The sequence below is a fragment of the Protopterus annectens genome, chromosome 2.part0 (assembly GCF_019279795.1).
Source record: "Protopterus annectens isolate FY-2018-M chromosome 2.part0, PAN1.0, whole genome shotgun sequence".
In the NCBI taxonomy this organism is placed as follows: domain Eukaryota; kingdom Metazoa; phylum Chordata; order Ceratodontiformes; family Protopteridae; genus Protopterus; species Protopterus annectens.
Window position 1 is genome coordinate 1,661,932,034 of NC_056728.1, and position 20,915 is coordinate 1,661,952,948.

Sequence of the window (20,915 nt, forward strand, 5' to 3'; positions counted from 1 at the left end):
GGTGTTGGTACCCTGAGCCATTTTACAGACTGCCTCTATCCAAAAGGGACATGGGCAGAAGAGTTCCCCAGCCCTTTACCCAAATTCTTTTTGAAGAGAGTGACGGACAGGCTTTGTTATACAAACATGGGTAGTTTATTCCATAGATGAGGTAGCCTTTGGGATATGAATCTGTCTCTCCAGCAAGTTCTCTTTGCGTCACAAATAAGGTTCAGGTCCATGGAACACATAACCTTAGTATAATTTTGATTGCGAATATGTAACATTTTAATCAGGGCTGGATCAGAGAATGCCTTGTAAGTCAGGTATAAGTCCCCTCTCAATAAATGATATGAGATGGAGTAAAGGGATAGGACCTTTAGTCAATCTGCATAAGACCTGTGTTTCGTAATTTGTATTTTTTTACTGAGAAACCTCTGTGGCCACTCAAGCTGGTGTAAGTGCCTGGTTAGGTACATGAAGAGGGAAGCATTGTACTAAATTATGGGCCGACAAGGACCGAGTACAATAGCACTATGACTACCTTTGATGTTGATGCCATGCCTTAAGTTATAAGTTGAGCCACACAGAAGGATTTTCTCACTACTGTAGTGACCTGGTGGTCAAAATCTAAGTTATTATCTACCCATATTCCTAGGACCGTCACCACTGCATCTACGGGTGTGCTATCAATATTATAATTTGCAAGGATATCTGATTTAGAAAGCGTGTGAATGTGCATTTTTTAGCATTTAGTCTCAGTCATTTGGTACCAGTCATTTGTCATTTTTAGGCCTGCTTATAGGATGCTACCATCATTTGAGAATTCAGTGATTGTTCCCAGCTTACAGTTGTCAGCAAATGCGGTGAAACAGAGGCCCTCAACATTGGCCTTCACTTCAAGAGAAATATATACCAAAAAGGACGAGTCCCATATCAGAACTCTGTGGGGCACTGCTAGTAACAGGTTTCTTTTTGGAGGTGGATTCACCTACCTGGGCAACATGTCCTGTCAGTGAGCCAGTTGGCTATCCATTTGATGATGTAGGGAGGTATGCCTAACTCAGTAAGATTATCTATGATCCCTGAGTTAGGGATTATGTCGAAAGTTTTGCCAGGTCTAGATAAGGGCTGTGCACCATTTTACCATCATCCATGGCCCTGGTGACTTTCTCGAAGAAGTCCAGCAGATTGAGCAGGCAAGACCTCCCGTTGACAAAGCCAAATTGGGTCTTGTCAGGTGTTTGCAGAGTTCCTATGTCATTACTGATCTGGGCCATGACAATTTCTTCCATGGCCTTGCAGTTAAAACTGGTCAAGCTTATGGGTCTGTAGTTCCTTGGGTCGGTTGATGGGGCCCCTTGTGCAGAGGGACAACTGTTGCAGTCCTCCATTCTGCTGGGACAAAGTTGGTCTGAGGGCTGTGGTTAAAGAGGGCTTCTAGATGCCCTGATAGAGTCTGTTTTAAGCTATTTAAGAAGCATCCTAGAATGTTGTCAGGACCCATGGAGGCTGTGTTTTTGGCTTTAGTGGGAGTAATAAGAACCTGTTCTCTCATATTTGCTGATAAGGAGATGGTTGCAAGTATTTCTTTGGGTGTGGTAGGAGGTAATGGGGGGGTAGAAGTATGAAGTGAACTTGCTGGCCAGCAGGTTTGCTATAGTTTCAGGCTGGGTGTAAGTGTTAACATTCATGATTAACTCGGCACATTACTGAGTGTTTCTCCTGAGGTTACGAACATAATTTAAGAAATCTTTATGGTTATCTTTCATCTATGAGGCTATCTTTGACTCATAGTTTGCTTTTGCATATTTGACCAACTCTCTAATGTGTTTGTTTAGACTGGCCAATGTCTTTTTGCACTGTTTTGTCTGTTTCTTCTTGACTTTGGATAGGATTGTTTTCCTTTTGTTGAATAGCCTATTTATGCTAGGGGTCCACAAGGGGGTTTATTTTTGCCAGTAATCATAGGTTTGACTCAGACAGGTACTGCCTCATCTATGCAACTATGAGTGTAGTTGTACAGAGCTTTTTTGTACTGCTCAGAGTAAGCATCGGTGTTATCCGGGTTTGTATCGGCTTGGAAATTTAATAATCTGTCACTTAGTTTGAGGTAACTGACCTAGCAAAGTTCTTATCTGATGTGGAGTTTGATGGAGGTTCTAGATTAGTTCTAATACTGAAGGAGATCCTTTTGTGGTCAGATCTTACCAGGGAGGTGTTAATGTATGGGAGGGAGAAGCATCCCCCCATGTTCATGAGTATTAGGTCTAGGATATTTGTACCTCTTCTCTAAGATCTAACTAGTTACCCCAGGGTGTTTGCATTGGCGAAGTCCAAAAACCTCTGAGCAAGTGAATTATGGGTTGTATAAGTCTCCCAGTTTATGGAGGGGTAGTGGAAGTCACTCATAGGTATGGTGTTAGCTTGAATGCTAAGAGATTCCACTAGGTTCATACAGGAGGTGTGTTTTTTCAGACTCATGTTAGGAGATCAGTAGCTAGCAAGGATATAATAGGGGGTCACACCTATGGTTAGTTGAGCATGAAGCAGTTCAAGCAAGTCATGTTGTTGGACCAGTCTGGCAGTGTACTTTTCCTTTATAAACACTGAGACACCTCCTTCCTTTGTTTTATCCGGAGCTGAGGGGGATTGAAATGTATGAAAGGCATTGTAGCCTTCAATAGCCAGGGTGCGTTTTATAATTCTGAACCATGTTTCTGTGACTGCACATACGTCTGCATTCTCCAGGGTGAGGAGTTTCTCCAGTGCATTGTTTTATTTAAACTTGTAGCATTGAGTAGCAGTACATTCAGGTAGTCGTGAGTGATTTCTGTTATCTTGGCATGGTCTAGAAAAGCACTATGGGGGATAGATAAAGTTTTTTTCAGTATCCAGATGCCAAGTGGTAACAAGTGAAAACTATCTCTGGCAAAGCATTGTGATTTGTCGATCATGTCTCCCCAGGCTGACAAATATTTGATCCTCTTGTTGTGACACCAGAAACTAAGCCAGTTATTGAAGTCAATCACTTTTTGCTGATACTGTGGCATCGTCATTGGTGAAGGTAAGATGCTTCTCAAGGCTAGATTCATACCTACCTGGACAAATATTCAGAGAACTCCATCATGTCTCTCTTCACATACTCCATGAGGCACATCTTAGGTGATTTACGCCCACATGGATTATCACCATGTCATAGTGTTACATGTGGTTTAAAGACATAAGTACATGTCTGATCCGGCAGATCCTGGCTCCAGACAGACAGCTCACTGCGATCTTCCTCTTGTTTAGTCTAGTAAGGGGGACATCAGTATGTCTTAGAATGGAATCCCCAATAACTAGAATGTTTGGCTGTGCAGTGTGTTGCCTTATGGGCCCATTGGAAGTGGAGCTAGTATAATTTTCAGAGTTATGTGCTGTGTGAGGTGCTATCTTTTTTGAATGTGTGCAGGGCCACCGAGAGATACTTTTAGGAGGTTTTCGAGGTTTGAGTAGTTAACAAATGAGCATCTCTGCATATGTGGGTCTATGTGTTTGTTTCTTAGTTTTGATAGTGAGTGTTTTGGGTATAATGCTAACAACCTGGTTTGCATTTTTCATGTATGCATGTGAGAGCTTAACCTCCAATGACATTGTGTATCTACATCTCTCACACATCTGTCAGTTCTAAAATTAAATGGTTCAGTAAACATGAGGCAGTTATTACACTGCCTCAGGATGCCCATACATATTGTCTGTTAAGTGTACAAGCTATCTACATCAATTTATCTGGAAGATATTGAATTTGAAGGTCACATTTCTGCAAACTCAATACCTATCCTTAATGTCTATCTGGTGTTTTTGAAAATGCTCTGAAGTGGCTTATATATGATTTTAGTATAGATTAATTAACATAAATATAATCATGGAACTTTGGACAACCAAAAACTATGGCTAGTATGCCTTCCTCTATCTGTGCAGAGTGTAACAGAGCATCAAGAAAAGCCTTTGCCCATATGCTATTGATCTATGTTTCTACAGTACTGCTCTAAGCCCATTTGGCAACCAGCCATTTAAAATGTAAGCAGTTATGAAATTTCATAAAACTTCAGCACAGAAGTACCAATAATTAATGTTTTAATGTATCAAAACTTCTAGCTTGTTCTGTATCTAGAAATATAAACTATCATGATCTAGTTGCTTTATTTGAGGGAATGGTATATCTGACACATTTGGAATATACTAGAGATGATATTGTTACATACCAAGAAGTCATGCAACAGATAACTTGCCAAGGAATTTCTGTATATTAACTTTGACACTTACTTTATCTACATTTTAGTTGAGACCTTCAGTAATCAAGACACATCTCAGATACTAGAGTAAACACGCAAATGTTGTTGCTATTCTGATTCATTTTACATGTTTTTGCCTACGTCTGCTCAAGCTATATAGCAAGTCACAAACCATGTTCCTTCTTGGTAGCTGCTGGCACTAAATGATAATCAGACATATTGCCTACTCCTTCTAACTCATCAGTTATTTCAGCTTCTGCTCTTTGAAACCCCCCTGAGACTAATACTATTCCAAAATGCAGTCTCAGAACTTCTCTCTACCCAGAGACACTTCTCTCTACCCAGATGAGTGTTGAAGGTACAAAACTTTAAAATAGTTTTGTACAGACAAATTTGCCAAAATCATCAATAAATATATTGCAGAGAGAACAGCTTAGTAGTAGGCATAGTCACAAGCTATAGACATAGTTGCAACAACTTTCTCAGCTATCTACAATAACTTATTCCATTTTAATCCATTTGTTTAAGACTTGGGAGTCTTTATGTCCTCTAAAGTTTATCTTGCCTCATTACTGTTAACACGTTATTCACTCACAAAACCAGTCTGTTCCACTTGCATAACAATTACACCTTTACCCTTCCAGAGAATCACATCCTGGTCAATCTGGTTTCTAGATTATACAAGAATTCTTCTTGGTGAAAATGTAACAGGTACTGCTTCAAGTGAAATCTTATCATGATACTCTTGCAGTATATACCTTCAACCAGTACATCTTAAGCCAGTAAATTAAATGAAAATCTCCACAAAATATCATCAAAGTCTTATGTGTCTTCCTTCATGACCCTGCTAAAAACTCTGAAAAATGCCATCACAGTCTTAAGCATATTCCTTCATGACCCAAATGTGAAGTACTCATACAGCCATAAGTACCTTCAATATTCCTATAAAAGTGTAGAGGCCTGCTGTAAAATAGGTCTATTTGAGATACTTCTGGAAATGTTAAGCTCTTTAGAGCTGTAAACATCACTGAACTGTGTCCAGATGAGACATTAAAACACTTATGTTACCTTACCAGCTGCTTTTAATACTGTCATTTTATTTAAGTAATGTTAGTACTATTATGCTTATACTTCATGCTGTAACCAATATTCATGCTGGGGCTTGCTTTTATCTGAGAGTCATTATGTGACTACACAGTATGAATCCTTTTAATCATAACATATATTGCAGAAACATTAATACTCAATATAGTTGCTTGTTTTAAGTGCTGGCACTACCTGGAATATTAGTTTTTATTTGCTATATGTTTACTCAAGATGAAGCAAAATTTGACACAACTACTTTGTTTTATATGGTGAATATGTCAGATGAGTGCACACAGATTTGGACACTGTATTAGGCAGATTCTGTGATTTAAACAGTTTATGACAGTGTATTTTATTCTGCACCAGTGTCAAGCTTAAATGCAGCACTACTGGCCTTTAATTACATAGCCTTTTTGAATAAAAAAATCTACAGCAACTCTTTGGTGCCTATATGTGCCGCAAACATCTCTGCATTATTTACTTTCATCTCTTCCTACAATAAACATTGTTGCACAACTGCATTTCAACTTTTGTGCATTTTTATGAAATAATTCTAACCTCCCTATAGCTGATTAATTGCTCTACAATAAGTTTTCTCATGCTTGTGTTATATTCTTTGCAATGGCTCTGACATATGACTGCTCATTTATTACCAGGGTGTGTTATGGATAACATTCAGTTGCCATCAGGATTGTTTTCATTATATATTTCTCATTTTAAGCTTTAGTTTGCTTTCATTTTCAATTATTGCTTTTATTTTTCAAAATTTCAGTTCTTTGATTATGCTTCTAGGATGAATACTTGAAAGTCCATAGACTCACTATGCATGCTTGTTAACAAAAGCACACATTACACTTGCCTGATAACAAAGGCTCATAAATGACAGCTGAAGTACACACATTCTTGGAAAGCATGTACTTGTGCAGCTTAATTTACCAGCTAGTTTGTCTCAGAAAATAGTAATTTTTTGCAGGGTAGCAAGCACCATTCACCCCCATCTGGGGGTCAAGGCCCTCCCACACCACCAAAACATAATTATTCTCACTTCACGTTCACGGCATGTACAGGAAATCATGGTCACTGACAGCTAACGTAATGCTTATCTCACTATTTCTCCAAGGTGCACAAACCCTGGGCCACTCAGATCTTGTTAATAAAACAGTATATAAATCTTGCTGTACAAAGACATGAGCAATGAAATCCTGGAAAAATGCCAGCTTGGGCCATGATACTCAACATGTATAGACTGAGCCTAACTGAGGCTAGACAGCAAGTGGCTACAATCCTAAATTCTTTCATTTTACTCACACACACAACACCACATCTAGTGCTTTATGAAGTGGCATGCATGCTTTTTAAAAGTCTGCCTCTGACCTGATCACTTTTAAAGCCAAGCACAACTCTAACTCTTGTCAGTGAATGAAGAAAGTCTCCAGACTCATAGCATTTCACTGTGTGCTTCATCTCAGTCACATGATGAAAACTAAATGCCTTACAGGTGAAGGATTCTTCTCTCTGCTTTGCAACTTGCCTGAAATCTTTCTTTCACTGCTGTCATCGTGTTTGTTTCTTCCTGTTTAAGAGTAGAGCTAAATATCTTTATCAATGTCTCACCTATGGCATGAAGGAACACTGCACTTTGAACCATATCTGGCTCCTCTGCAAGAACACTCCTAGTGAAATATATCTTGTATTTTTGAATCCAGAGGTCCCAGTTTTCAGATAAGCTACTTTGCAGCTTCAGAAACCATACTGTAATTAAAATACATGTTTAACATGTATAAAGAATGATGTGTAGTATTTCACATATTTATGGTGGAACTCAAAACTATGTGTCAAACGCATTTAATTTACAATAGATAGTTCTGCTTTCATTACAAAACAATTCATTTTAACCCAGAGCTCATGAAAATGAAGCAGTGAACAATACTTTTCCAGCTTTCAGAGATGGAATTTCTCTTAATCTATAAAGTGCTGCTAATTTTAATCAAACTGATTTTAATAAATGTTTAATTTTGACTTTTAAGTTATGAAATTAGTATGAATTGCAAAATGTTGAAGTCTTCACCCATTCTTCAAATACCCCTTAAGAATCTATCATGGAGTATTCAAATGTAGGGCTACAACTAAGGGTTCACCTAATTAAAAAAAAAGAAGAAGAAGAAATAGAAATCATTGGTTCACACCAATTTATTTCAACTTAGCTTCCAGTGCAAAAAAAAAATGATTCTTACAATTTTGAAATGAGCAAACATATTATGGTACTATAAAATGTCCCAGAGTTGCTGAAAACATGTATTATACTCACTGTAAATTGAAATGTTGTAAAGCTTCTAAACGATATTTCAAAATAATAGTGCTGATTGTAAATAGGAATGTCTCAGCATAAGAGGGAATCATCAAAACAACAAGAATTGGTATCAGTGCAGAACAGTCATGCTATACTTTCAGTCCAATTGGGAAAAATGAAGACAAGGAAAGATGTTGAGAATGAAAGGTTCACTTTTGTGGAATGTTGTGGAAGGCAGTGCTGAGTCTGTATTTTAAAGTGAAAATCAGCTAAGGAAAGAAAGAAAGAAAGGAAATAAGAAAGAAAGAAAGGAAGGAAAAAAGAAAGGAAGAAAGAAAGGAAAGAAGGAAGGAAGGAAGAAAGAAAGAAAGAAAGGAAGGAAGAAAGAAAGGAAGGAAGGAAGAAAGAAAGGAAGAAAGGAAGAAAGGAAGGAAGAAAGAAAGAAAGAAAGGAAGGAAGGAAGAAAGGAAGAAAGAAAGGAAGGAAGAAAGAAAGGAAGGAAGGAAGGAAGAAAGAAAGAAAGAAAGAAAGAAAGGAAGGAAAAAAGAAAGGAAGAAATAAATGAAAGAAGGAAGGAAGGAAGAAAGGAAGGAAGGAAGAAAGGAAGGAAAAAAGAAAGGACGGAAGGAAGAAAGGAAGAAAGAAAGGAAGGAAGGAAGAAAGGAAGGAAAAAAGAAAGGAAGAAAGAAAGGAAGGAAGGAAGAAAGAAATAAAGAAAGAAAGAAAGAAAAAAGAAAGGAATGAAGGAAGGAAGGAAGGAAGGAAGGAAGGAAGAAAAAGAAAGAAAGAAAGAAAGAAAGAAAGAAAGAAAGAAAGAAAGAAAGAAAGAAAGAAGAAAGAAATGTGAATGCGGTACCATACACTCCTTTTAGGAGTGCACAGAGAAGCAAACACAAACAGAAAAAAAAGAGAACAAGCAACAGAAGCAGCAGCAGCAGAGTCTAATCTCTGTAAAAAGAAATACAGATGGTATTGAATGAATGTTTTTTTCTATTGTTTTCCTCCTGGGGAAGTAGGGCTGCTTCAGTTATCTTAATTATTTCCTGCCTGAGAAGAAAATCAGAAAAGAGGCAGGCACCAAATAGATGCAAAAATCTGTCTCCAAGATAGCTGAAAATAAAAAAAAAAATGTATCCCAGCATACAGGCAAAATGAAAGCATGTTGCAAACATTTTCGTAAATGCATGATGTGCACTGACTTATGTAGCTGTTGTGGGAAGGGATAAATAGGCACAGCTTGCACCACAACCACATTGTCTTGGACAATCATACGAGACAAGTGCTCTGTAGGCAGTATGAGCTAGAAAAAATGAACAACAACTGAAGAGATATGAGTTTCAGCACATTTTTACATTAGAAAACGTGTTCCTAATCTTCTTGCGTATAAATGTCTGCACCGAGCACCCAGGCAGTATGCATCAAACCCAGATTTGATACTGTTGTAACCTTAATCAGACTTTCAGGCATACCTCTCAACCTCTTAGTGTAGGAAATCTGGGCAAAGCCTGACATAATAGAGGGACAAAGGCACAAAAATAGGGACAGATTTTAAACATTGCGCTTATAAACTTAGGAAGTTGCTAGAATAACAGGATTTCTGTTACCATGCATTTTCTGAAGGACATGAAGTCTGAAACTCAAATGTATATCATTATTTAGTGACTTTAATCCCCAAATCATCCCAGTGATTTGCCAGAAAACCACAAATCTTATGAGGAAAAGACCAAAAATATGAGGCAAAAATTTGGACGTTCTGCATAAATCGGAACAACTGAGAGGTATACATTCAGGCTGTCACAATAAAAAATGTCTGACAGCTAAGTGGCATAGCATACTCCAAATATGCCTGCTAATATTTGCCTGACAGCCTACCAGAGTAGAATGGAATCACATAGCCATGCAAATCATCACATATGTAAAATAACTGAATCTGAATCTGACGTCATACATCAAGATGCTTTTTGTGGCCTGAATCATTCTGGTAGACCACTGCAGTATGGCTCGGCCAATGTATGTGCCATGTTTTGGCAAGTTGTTTTTTTGTCTAACTTTTTTGTATTATATCTATTTGTTAACCAGGTTGACTCACTGGATAAAATGTCCTTTTCAGGAGTGACCCAGGAACATTGGTTGGTTAAATAACTTGTTTAGAGTCACACAGCAGGCAGATGAAGGTGAAAGGAATCAAACCCTGTACCACCGATTACATAAAGCAGAAGCGAAATGTAATCAGCAGACTGACATGTTAGCACATTGCTTCTTATTGTAAGTACAATACAAGTAAATGCAAATCCTGCAACTTAAAAAAAATCTGAATTCTGAGGAAGTTCAGTAAATTATGAAGCTTGCTATAGCATTTTTAAAGCATTTTTAAGGTGGCAAACTTCCCAGACAGGGGAGCTGTATCCCCCCACTTGAATTTATGTTAACTCCAAAATTGTTATACCTTAGAGTAAAAGGAATATTTCTAGAGGCCTTCCCCATCTTCGTTTACAACCTCACTTTAATCTGGATTACAGCTACAGCCTTTGAATATCACTCCCTTCCCTGAGCCTGTATTATGGTTATTGCAGCAATAACTTCTACAATGAAATAACCACCAAATGAGGACAGCCTGTGGAACTATAAACAACATTCCTCCAGGAAACTGTCATTCTGCGTCTCTTCTTAGAAAAATCTGCCCTCAATAACTGACAGACACCCTTATGGAACAACTGTCTGATTAAAGCAGGTGTAACGTGTGTATGTGTGTGTGTGTGTGTGTGTGTGTGTGTGTGTGTGTGTGTGTGTGTGTGTGTGTGTGTGTGTGTATTAATCTGTGTGTATCTAAATATTCAAAACACCAAACCTGAAATTAACAGGCAACACACATCAATATAAATGCAAATATTTGCAATGGCTCAGGCCACATGTGCTATCATCTCCATAGCAACTGTCTGTCCCAAGATAAGAATAATATCCATTATGTGACCACAGCCTACAAAACTGCATTATCCATCACTGCAACAATCTCATGAAAAATGTGCTCACTGTCAGTGCTCATGTGCTTGCCCCCTGTCACTGTTGTGTGGACTACAAATTAGGGACTGTAGTACAGCAGTTGCCACAACATGATGATCCTAAATGGGTAACTGGCCCTGATGAATGACAACAGGATAAGAATAAAGGCCTAACTCCAATTTCAGACCATATGTGTACCTGTGGCAATATTGTCCAGCATTTTGGCTGTGTGGTCCAATCTACCAGTGGCTTCTGTGTCATGTATTACCGCAATGCTGTGATGTGTGGAACATATGCTGTGTGGCAATATTTGTTGTATAAAGTTGTTAACACTTGTGGCTAAGTCAGGAATATGTAATACTGACCTTGCAATGCTGCACCTGGGTCCCCAGTGTAGTATGCTGGTTTTCTCTCTGTATGCATCCTTCTAATATCATTCAAGTGCATTTTGCAACACACTGCATATACAGTACATTATATATGCAAAAGGGTAAGAAGTCCATTGTTGCATTGCAAGAAACATTCTCTCCCAGTAGCTCTGCATTCCACACCACTCCATCACTATCAGTCACACAGGCAGTGAGATCATTCATTGTCACAGCACAGACTATCTATAGCCAGGATACAGAACCATGATTAAGTCAACTGGTATACTATGGAGTTCTCCAAACTGGTAACCACTCAACTCAAAGTTTAGGAATCCCCAAAAAGCGTTTCTGCAGTTTGTAACTGAGCATGCCACTTGCTTGAAATGGAACAAGCAACTTGCTACAGTTACTAACACTGAGATATTCAGCCATAATGACCAATGTAGTACTGATATTCATTTATGAAGCTATGAAGTCCTCATAGCTTCATAATTAAATCCAGTAATGCACTTGCATACCATAGATACTTGGCAATCATATTACCTTCCACTTTCCTCAACCCAAGTTATAGATCTGCCATTGGTGTAGCTAGGTGTAAATTTATTTAAGGAGTTATAAAGCTTTTGTCCAACACAAATGAGTCAAATGTCCTGGCTCCAAACATAAAAATGAAATTAAAAAGTGACATGTTAGCTATCAAAAACATAACTGAGTCCAGAGTGATGTATGCGTCTTCTAGTACTGTTTTTCACACTAAGGACTTGTAATGTACACATTTTAGTACATTTTAATTATTCTGTCCCCACACCTGTCAAACATTGTGCACATTTTAGTACTTTTTAATTATTTTTGTCCCCACAGCTGTCAAATATTTATTCAAGTGTTTTGACTCTGCCTGTATTAATCCCCTAATTGAGTGACAACTGATCATAGTGTGGCCATCATTCAGGAAGCCATCATGGGATTTTATTTTAACTTGGACAAAGAAGGGTTTATTTTACTCTCTTCTACCCTCAATCCTTTCAATATATGAACAGGCATTACATCGCAATCTGACCATTTGTCTCGTTTAATCATATGTTCATTTATTTTCAACTTTTTGTCCAGTTTTCTGAATAATGTGTTTCTTTTTGGCCACTTTTTTGCACAAAATGTACTGTTTTAGCAGTTGTACCTCAGATAATGTTCTTATCTTTGTTCTACCACATGCAGTCTTTATAGTCTGAAACTCTTTCTTATATTTGACTTAGTTTAGCAAAATCATTTATTCTGCCACAACTTCTACACACTTGAGATAATAATTTATTTATGTATTGCTTATAACCACACATCTACATGCCATAATGAGGTATTTGATTGTTAACAAGCTGCAGATGTCCAGTGTCTGTTTGACAAGGAAAGATACAGGAAATATATGTACACTCACAAACATTGGGAATATATGTAAACTCACAAACATTAGAGAATAGGCTAGATTATATATATTTGTTTATGTGTGTTCATTGCTTTACTGGCAAACGTTAACAACAGATAGATAGCCTGGCTAGTTTAGCCTGTAGCAAACTAGCGATCTCTTATTTCATTTCTCAGGCCCCCAGTCTAATTATAATGACCCAGGTCATATCTCACAATTTCACAGAAAGGTCAGGAAAACACAGATATTACTGCTGTGAACTAGGAACCAAACAGGAAAGAAGGCAGTGAAGTAAACCCCAGCTCCAAACAGTTTTAGAACATAGATTTTATTAATAAACCAACTTGTTCTTTAAAACATGCAAAACTCTGTTAAAACTAAATAAATGCTTTTGTCCTGGTTACCTGCCAGACTTCATCAGATAATTAAAAAACAGTGCACACCAACTTAAATAACTTCTGTAAATTACATGGCCTGCCTTAAAGCCTCTTAAAGAACCCACACCAAATACACCCAACCAAATAAACCATAAAAGGCCTGATACTGTTAAAAGCCAAAGCTTGTTAAATAATACATGCAATCAAATACTCTCTTTTAAAAATACCCTATCTGGACTACTAAAAATGGAGTACATTCATGTGAAAGCTGTGAAAGGAACTGTAAAAGAAACTGGTTAGTAGCCCAAGTAAATACATACAATTCCTTTTCATTTTTAGGTAAACTAAAACATGCTGAAGCAGCCTAAAAGAACAGATTTTTTTTTTGTTTTTTTTTTTTTATAAAATATGTTAAAAGAGGATTGGGGCAAGGCACATAACCAGGACCTGAATGGATGGGGGGGGGGGGGTTATGCACTTTGCCACATGGTTATTGTACCAGTAGAAGGAACATCCTTTTTTTTTGTTTTTTGCTGGGGGTATATATATTCAACTGTAATAAGCTGACCACTTACAGATTATTACATTTGCACAACTGTTTGCTACACTTTAAAAGAACTGCTTTTCTTTTGCTCTTCACTTGAAGAGCTGAGAGGGTGGGTGCTGGTTGATAGCACTGGCACTGGGCGTTAATTGAACCAGCTATGCTTCTAAGTGGTGCATGCACCAGAAGGTGTGTGGACTTGGAACAACAATCTGTGATGTGTTGTCAAGTATAAGATATTTGTCATGCACTGGTAAGGCTGTGTGCTAAGCCTGTACTTCTACAGGGGCATCTGTTGGATGGGTGGCAACTCTCATTGTAGTATTGCAAACAATGCCACTGTGTCTTTATACTGTTCCACTTACATGCTGCCATCATCATCAACCACATGAGTCCTACTGATATCAGCAAGACACCACCAGTGAAACCTGTAAAAGCAGAAACACACAAGACACCACATGCTTTTATAGCCCCCTGTGGCATGCTTACATAGAGGTACATAAGAAAATTACAGCTATATATTGTTAAACATACCTTGTCATGCAGATTGTTGCAGTTGCAGTTACATATCTAACCCAGTGCAATCCCTCTTAATACACGTGATGTTAATGGCAACCCAACTACTACATCCAAGTCTCACCTAGGTGACCACAACTGCTCCCCTTTCAAGAGAGTGATACAAAAAACTTGTCAACCTCAATGAGCCACTTCATTGTTGGTTGCCCATCATCTTTTTCCCTTGCATGATGTATCATGTCAGTAACCCTCCATTTTGCCTGTTGTAGAGACCAATTTTGGATGCTGAATTTATTCACATTTTGCAGCACTCCCTGCCAAACCTAGCCCTGATAATGCTTTTCTGCAGCACCTTTGCACAGGCGGTGCATGTCATATGTGCAAAAGGTTTGAAATAGCACTTTATTCTTCTGGATAGTGTATTTTATAAGGCATTGCCTCCCCTGAGTTGTCATGCCATTGCCGGCAAGTGTACAAACATAGGCCTCAAAGAAAGCACTGCAGAACATGGCCATCAGTGGGTGTGCGTGATACACTGTGGAAATGCACATGTCTATGGCCACAGGCTCCCTTACTTTATCCACCTGGTTATCAGCTGCACTTTCTGCTAGGCAAAGCCTCCCCCATTTTTATGTTGTAGCCGTACCTCAACATATGGCCATGGAAACCACATCTCTTGCGGCACATCCTTCCCATTGTTTCATATCTTCACAATATCCCCCACCAAGCCTCAGGAAGGTGGTACAGTGCTATTCTTGTATCATAGGTTCCCACATACATCTATCGAATGAAGTTTGCCACCTTCTTACTGGCATCCATTACAGGGTTTACTGTTGTTGCTGATGTACTTTACAAGGTAGGGGTTCTTCTTTATTTTGGGGATACCCCATGTCCACAGTCCACAGACTTTACTGAAATTCTTTTATTTCAAAGTTGTATGGTTGCAAGTGGTATTGTATTAAATGACACCAACATTTTATGTCACATTATCTAGGGCCTTTTAGCATGCCAACTATGCTAATGAAGCCAGTCAGTGCCACTGTCTTTGAACTGCTGCCAGTGAACAATGCACTATTCAGGCATGCTGGTGCAAGCTATGCATGTCATAGTGACCAATAAGTATGTGATCTGTATGTTAGTCCCTATGGGATGTGTATACCCATTCTGAGAACTATGGTCATGTACTACTCCTACAGTGCAGCACTAATGCCACATAACAGAGACACAGGGCAGCACTATGGTGCACAATACATGCACACCTGTGCACATAGGGCTGCAGTTTTGCTCCACAAAAAGGCATCATTGAGTGGCAATATCTACCTCAGGCAGTGGTGAATGGAGAACTCTGGCTCCATGTGCCAGAGAGAGCAGGATTTTCCTTTTCATCCTGCACAGGAACTTCAAGGAGCACCTGCTAGGCACTTATAATGGCCCATTGTATAAACTGGATGCCTAAAATGAGTTGATTAGAATAGTGAGCGATGTCACAAGTATCACCCATTCTTGTGAGAAGTGGAAGCATAGGTACAGTATCATGAAGAAGTGCTACCTCAAACTGCACCAGCAATGGGAGGTAGAAGTTCAGAATAGGGAGCCTAAAATGTACTGTCAACATTTTTCAGTACCATTGACTTCTAATAGCTTAATTGTTACTAAAGAGTAAATACTTTGTTTTTCAGAGACAGAGCACTGGGAGCTGAACAAGCTTGGTAGCCAAAGAAGTCAGAAGTGCTATGGTGTGTGTGTGTGTGTGTGTGTGTGTGTGTGTGTGTGTGTGTGTGTGTGTGTGTGTGTGCGTGTGTGCGTGTGTGCGTGTGTGTGTGTGTGTGTGTGTGTGTGTGTGTGTGTGTGTGTGTGTGTGAAATCTGTGTCGATTCAGTGTACAACTGCATTTCTGCCTGTAGTATCTGTGTGTGATAATCTTTCCCATTGCTTCATTGTTCTTCAAGTCCAGTTGTGGAAGACGAGGAGATGAGTCCACATACAACTCAATCTGCGCAAGCTACTGTCTTCTCTATGACTTGCTGGTAACTATGGTATGGTCTCCCCCCTTCTGGAGATGACCTAGAGGGGTCACTGGTGCCCTCCATGTCAGCTTCTGAGGACTATAGGTGTCTGCAGTGATCTCTTGAAGTCAATTGTGGAGACTGGTGGCTTCCAAGGTGAACTGATGAGTAGAAGCCTGCCTTGAAAGGACAGGAACACCTTCATGTGTGACTAGTAGAATTATGTGACTGGCAGGCCCCACCCATTTTATCCACCTGGACAGCAACTGGCCATTGAAGAGTGATACTAGAGTTTGCTGCCCTCTGGGTCAACATGGCAACCAACAATGTCAAGGAACGCACACTATCCTTAGCTTGGTGTTTTCCCTCACTTGTATTTGTTATCCCATGTTATTGCTCATTGTCCAACACTTGCCATGACTGTTTGCCAACCCTCTGCATGTATGTGTCCACCCACCATCCTCCACACCTTTTGTGTGCATACCACCCCTGTCTGTCTGTGTCTGGGTTCAGTGTTTCTCTGTCTGCCCAAGCTACCCTGTATCTCATCTATTGCCATCTTCACTACCCTGCCAACCTACCCTTCTTATGTAACACTTTAAAAGGAAAATGTTTCCCAAAAAGCACACTTCTTTCCCCTCACCTTTCATATTTTATGGTTGCCTGTCAGTGTTTCCCTCTGCCTACTTTTCCCCTCTTCCTATTTTTCTATTTACCCATATTTGCAGTGAATATCCATTTTGATCTATCTGTTGGCTATTGTGCTTCACTTCTTGTGCTGAATGGATGCTAGCTACAGCTATGCAGTGCTACATTGCATGGTTGAGTGTATATTGCTCAGCCACACTGCCGTGCCTTGTCTGTGACATCTGACACCTTGGTCATGCATATTAATGTGGCACTGCCTCTCTTGTGGTGCAGCCTAGAGCTGTTTATGCTATTATTGCTATGTTTCTCTTTTTTATGTAGTCACCACTCATAATGCCAAGTGCCAACAGATAAAAAAATAATGAAACTGTAAGAGGTGTGAATCTTGAACATCACTCTTCTCCGTTAGAGCCCCCACACACCCCTCACACCTCCCCCAAACTTATATACACCAACTCCATCATCACCATACCTCAGAGAAAAGGGACTATTCCATGAAATGGCCACCTCAGACTTGATATATACAAGTCCGTGTTTTCAGCCATTCAGTTTCTATATTTTGGGACTTGCTGAAGTGAGTCCAAACATTTCAAACGGTTACCTTATTTGCTTTCTGTACCAGCAGTATTCACTAACTCATACATCTCTTGATCTCTTAGCATAATAATCAAGGAAAACCCCAAAAATAATGAGGGACAAAGCCAAAAATAAGGGATAGACTTTAAATGTTGCTATCATATACTTAAAAATTTGAGAGAATAACAATTTTTGCATTGGCATGCATTTTCTGAAAAACACAAACTCTTAAATGTCAAATGTTTGCCATCATTTACTAACTACAATCCTCACTGATTCATGAGAAAGCCACAGGTTTTATGAGGTGCAGCCAGAAACATGAGGCAATGTCAGGGATAGTCTATGAAATCAGGGAAAATTTCATCTTTGTTTAATACAAAGACATCAGGGATTTTATATATATATATACACACACATATATATATGTATATATTTATAGATATATAGATAGATATAGATATATATCTATATATAGATATATATATAGATAAAGATATAGCATATTAAGCATTTGTACATTTATCTTCCTAAATACATGTAAAATTCCTTTCATCTACTCATATTTTCCACCATAACCATTTATTTATATCATATATTACTTCCCTATCATTTTTTTATTTTGTTATACAGTTCTTCACATCTTCTTTTCCATAAAAAACAAATACAAATTAATAAAATATTATGCTATTTTTCAGTTTTTTTTACTCTCAGCCTTATATTTCCCATAAAACACCATGTCCATATCAATTTTTTAATACTTTCCAGTCATAAACATCTCTGAATAATGTCCCAAAACCTTCATTTTTCTTAAACTCCAAAAAAAAACAGTGTTGCAGTATTTCGTTAGTATTACCGCTATTACACATTCTTTGTTCTATCATTTTATATTTTATGTTACTTTTCACTGGCAGTTTGTCCAATAATAAATGCCATCGAAAATCACTTGCTTCTTTTCTTTATTGCTTTCTTGTATTCAACCCTCCCCCCATTTTTCCCAAGGATCAATAAAATAGTTCACTTTCATTATTTTTGTATACCATTCTTTCCTTTCCATTTCTGCTTCATTTATTTCAAGCTTCCATGTCTATAGTTTACTTTCATATTCCCTCATTTCCAATTTTTTATTTTCCCTTTCTTACGCCCACCTATCCATGTACCTTTATAGTTTCAAACAAAAAAAAATCTTAGCATTGTCTTTTTCAGACATTTTGTATAACATCAAAATAATCTTATTAATGCTAAGAAAAAATGGATTTATTACATTCAAACCTCGCTTTTCTTTTACATTATAAATTATCCCTCTTTTGACCAGATTCAACCTTGTTCCACATAGAAAACCAAAATAGTACCAAATAATACAGTTTCCATACAGATTGGAAACATGTACGTACCACCTAAATATGCTAGCTTTCCTAAAAATATATGTGCTTAACATGTATATCATTTTTCTTAGGAGCAACTAAAACAACCTCTGCCAGTTTGTGAACTTTCATATATATTTTTTAGCAATTCTCTACATTGTTGTTTTACTACTTGTTCCCTTCCAAACTTAACCCCGAGAGCAACAATTTCAGTTCAGGTAAAATAAATTCCTGCCACTCTTACCACATCTCCAACCCCCTTTCTTTTTCACTTATTTAACTGTAATCCTACTGTACCTAAAATTTGTTTTGTTCTGTAAATTATCTCTTTCATCTAATGTTCTTGGCTACTAAGACCCAGTCATCTGCATAGATTAACATTAACGGTAAACTTATCCCTTCTTTAACTTCCCATCTACCATCCACTAATCTTAATCTGCATGTTTCTATAACTGTATTCATTACCATCACAAATAGCCACATGCTCAGTAACAACCTAGCTTTACCCCTCTTCCCTGTCTTATCTTTTTTTTTCCTACCCATCCATTCACCGTCACAGACACAAATGAATTTTCATAAATTGTCTCACTAAAGCAATGTTTTTTGGCTTCTCCCATTAGGGGTCACCACAGCAGATCACTGGTCTGCAGATTGATTGGCACTGGGGGTTTTACAGTGTCAAGTTGCCAGCCCAGTGCCCAACCTTCACAGAAGGCATTCGCACACACACACACACACACACACACACACACACACACACACACACACACACACACACACACACACACAGACACACATGCACCTACTGCATGTCTTTAAAACTCAATCAACGACAGGGAGAACATGCAGAATCTGCACAGATGGTGCTCCCAGCTGAGAATCGAACCAAAGAACCTCTTGCTGTGAGGTGGCAATGCTAACTGCTGCACCACCATGGCATAAATTGTCTTACTGTCCTTCTTATTTTTTTCTCCTAGTTCATATTTTTTTTAAATGTTCAACATTTCCCTATAATCAATACTAGCAAATGCCTTAGCCACATCATATAGTTACTTTTCAATATTTCCAGGAAAAAAAGCATAATTTTCATCATCTGGCATTTTTTTATAAAATACTATACCATAATCCATCTGGATCTGGTGCAGAATCTTCTTTGCCCTCCTTTATAGCATCCTCTGACTCTTTCCTCTCAATTCTTTCTTTCCATTTCTTCCATTACCTCCTTTTTATCTTCTTTACTTTCCATTCACCACATCAGATTTTTTCTCATACACATTCTTTACATGCCTTTCAACTATATTCATAATTTCCTCTTGTTTATATTTTAACTTCCATTTTGCATCCTTCATTTCATTCTTTTTACTCTCATTACATCTCGATTTCTTACACAAAAATGCGGAAGCTTCTTTTTTCCCTTTCATATAACACTTTTGTCTAAATATCATTCTATTCATAGGATCGCAGGAGAGTCATATAATTTCTTTTCTACTTCAAGACTTTTTCTTGTCCCTTTCTCTACTATTCTTTCACAAAATTATTTTCTGCTTATTATACATCATATTTTCATTCTTTCATTGTTTTCTCTCCAATTTTATACATTTTTTAAAATTTTTCTTCATGCATAATAGTATCCGTCAAGAAGTCATCCACCCCCTGGAAACTATCATATTGACAACACACCCCTAGGAGTTGCTCAGTAGTCAGGGACTTGGGGACACACATAGACAACAATCTAGTTGTTGGGCATCACAAGTCATCGTTCCATTGTACTCAGCATTCATCAGACCTTTCATTGAGTGCAATACCCCATTTGGTAGGTACCTAACCAAGCATATCCAACAACTGGAGCATTCAGAGAGGTTCCTCACTAAAAGAATACATGGTGCAAGTAACATGCTGGAGGGACAGATTTAACTACCAGTGACTGCCACGTCTTTGGACTAGGCTACCTATTTAAGTGGAACAGAGCACTTCTATGACACTGTTCAAAAGGAACCTGGTTGAGTGGATGGGCACCATAAATACATACAGGGAAGAGCACCCACAATCCTCCTGGATGCGGGCAGTCATTACTAAATGCAATCTTGAGTATTAACTAACATTTCTATACCATTACATTGGGATGAAATGGCTAGGCTTGAAATGACCTTTGGGTCAATAGCCTAGTAATCTCCTGTGATCCTATGATCCTATGTCCTATGCAGACTGCCTCAAGGCCCAATCCCTATATTTTGTCTCCTACAGACTGTTGAGGAGATGTATGCCTAGTATGCAAGGCATTGTCAGATCCCACTCTGATGGATCTCCTGCATATCCGCAAAACAAACAACACAAGAATTACCCATTCTAAAGACTTAAACCTTGCTTGTGATATAAATAGGACCTGCTGGAGGGACAGGTATGCATCCCAGAGACTAGCCATTCTCTGGAACAGGCTCCCCCATCCATGTGAAGCAGAGTTTCTCCCTAACCC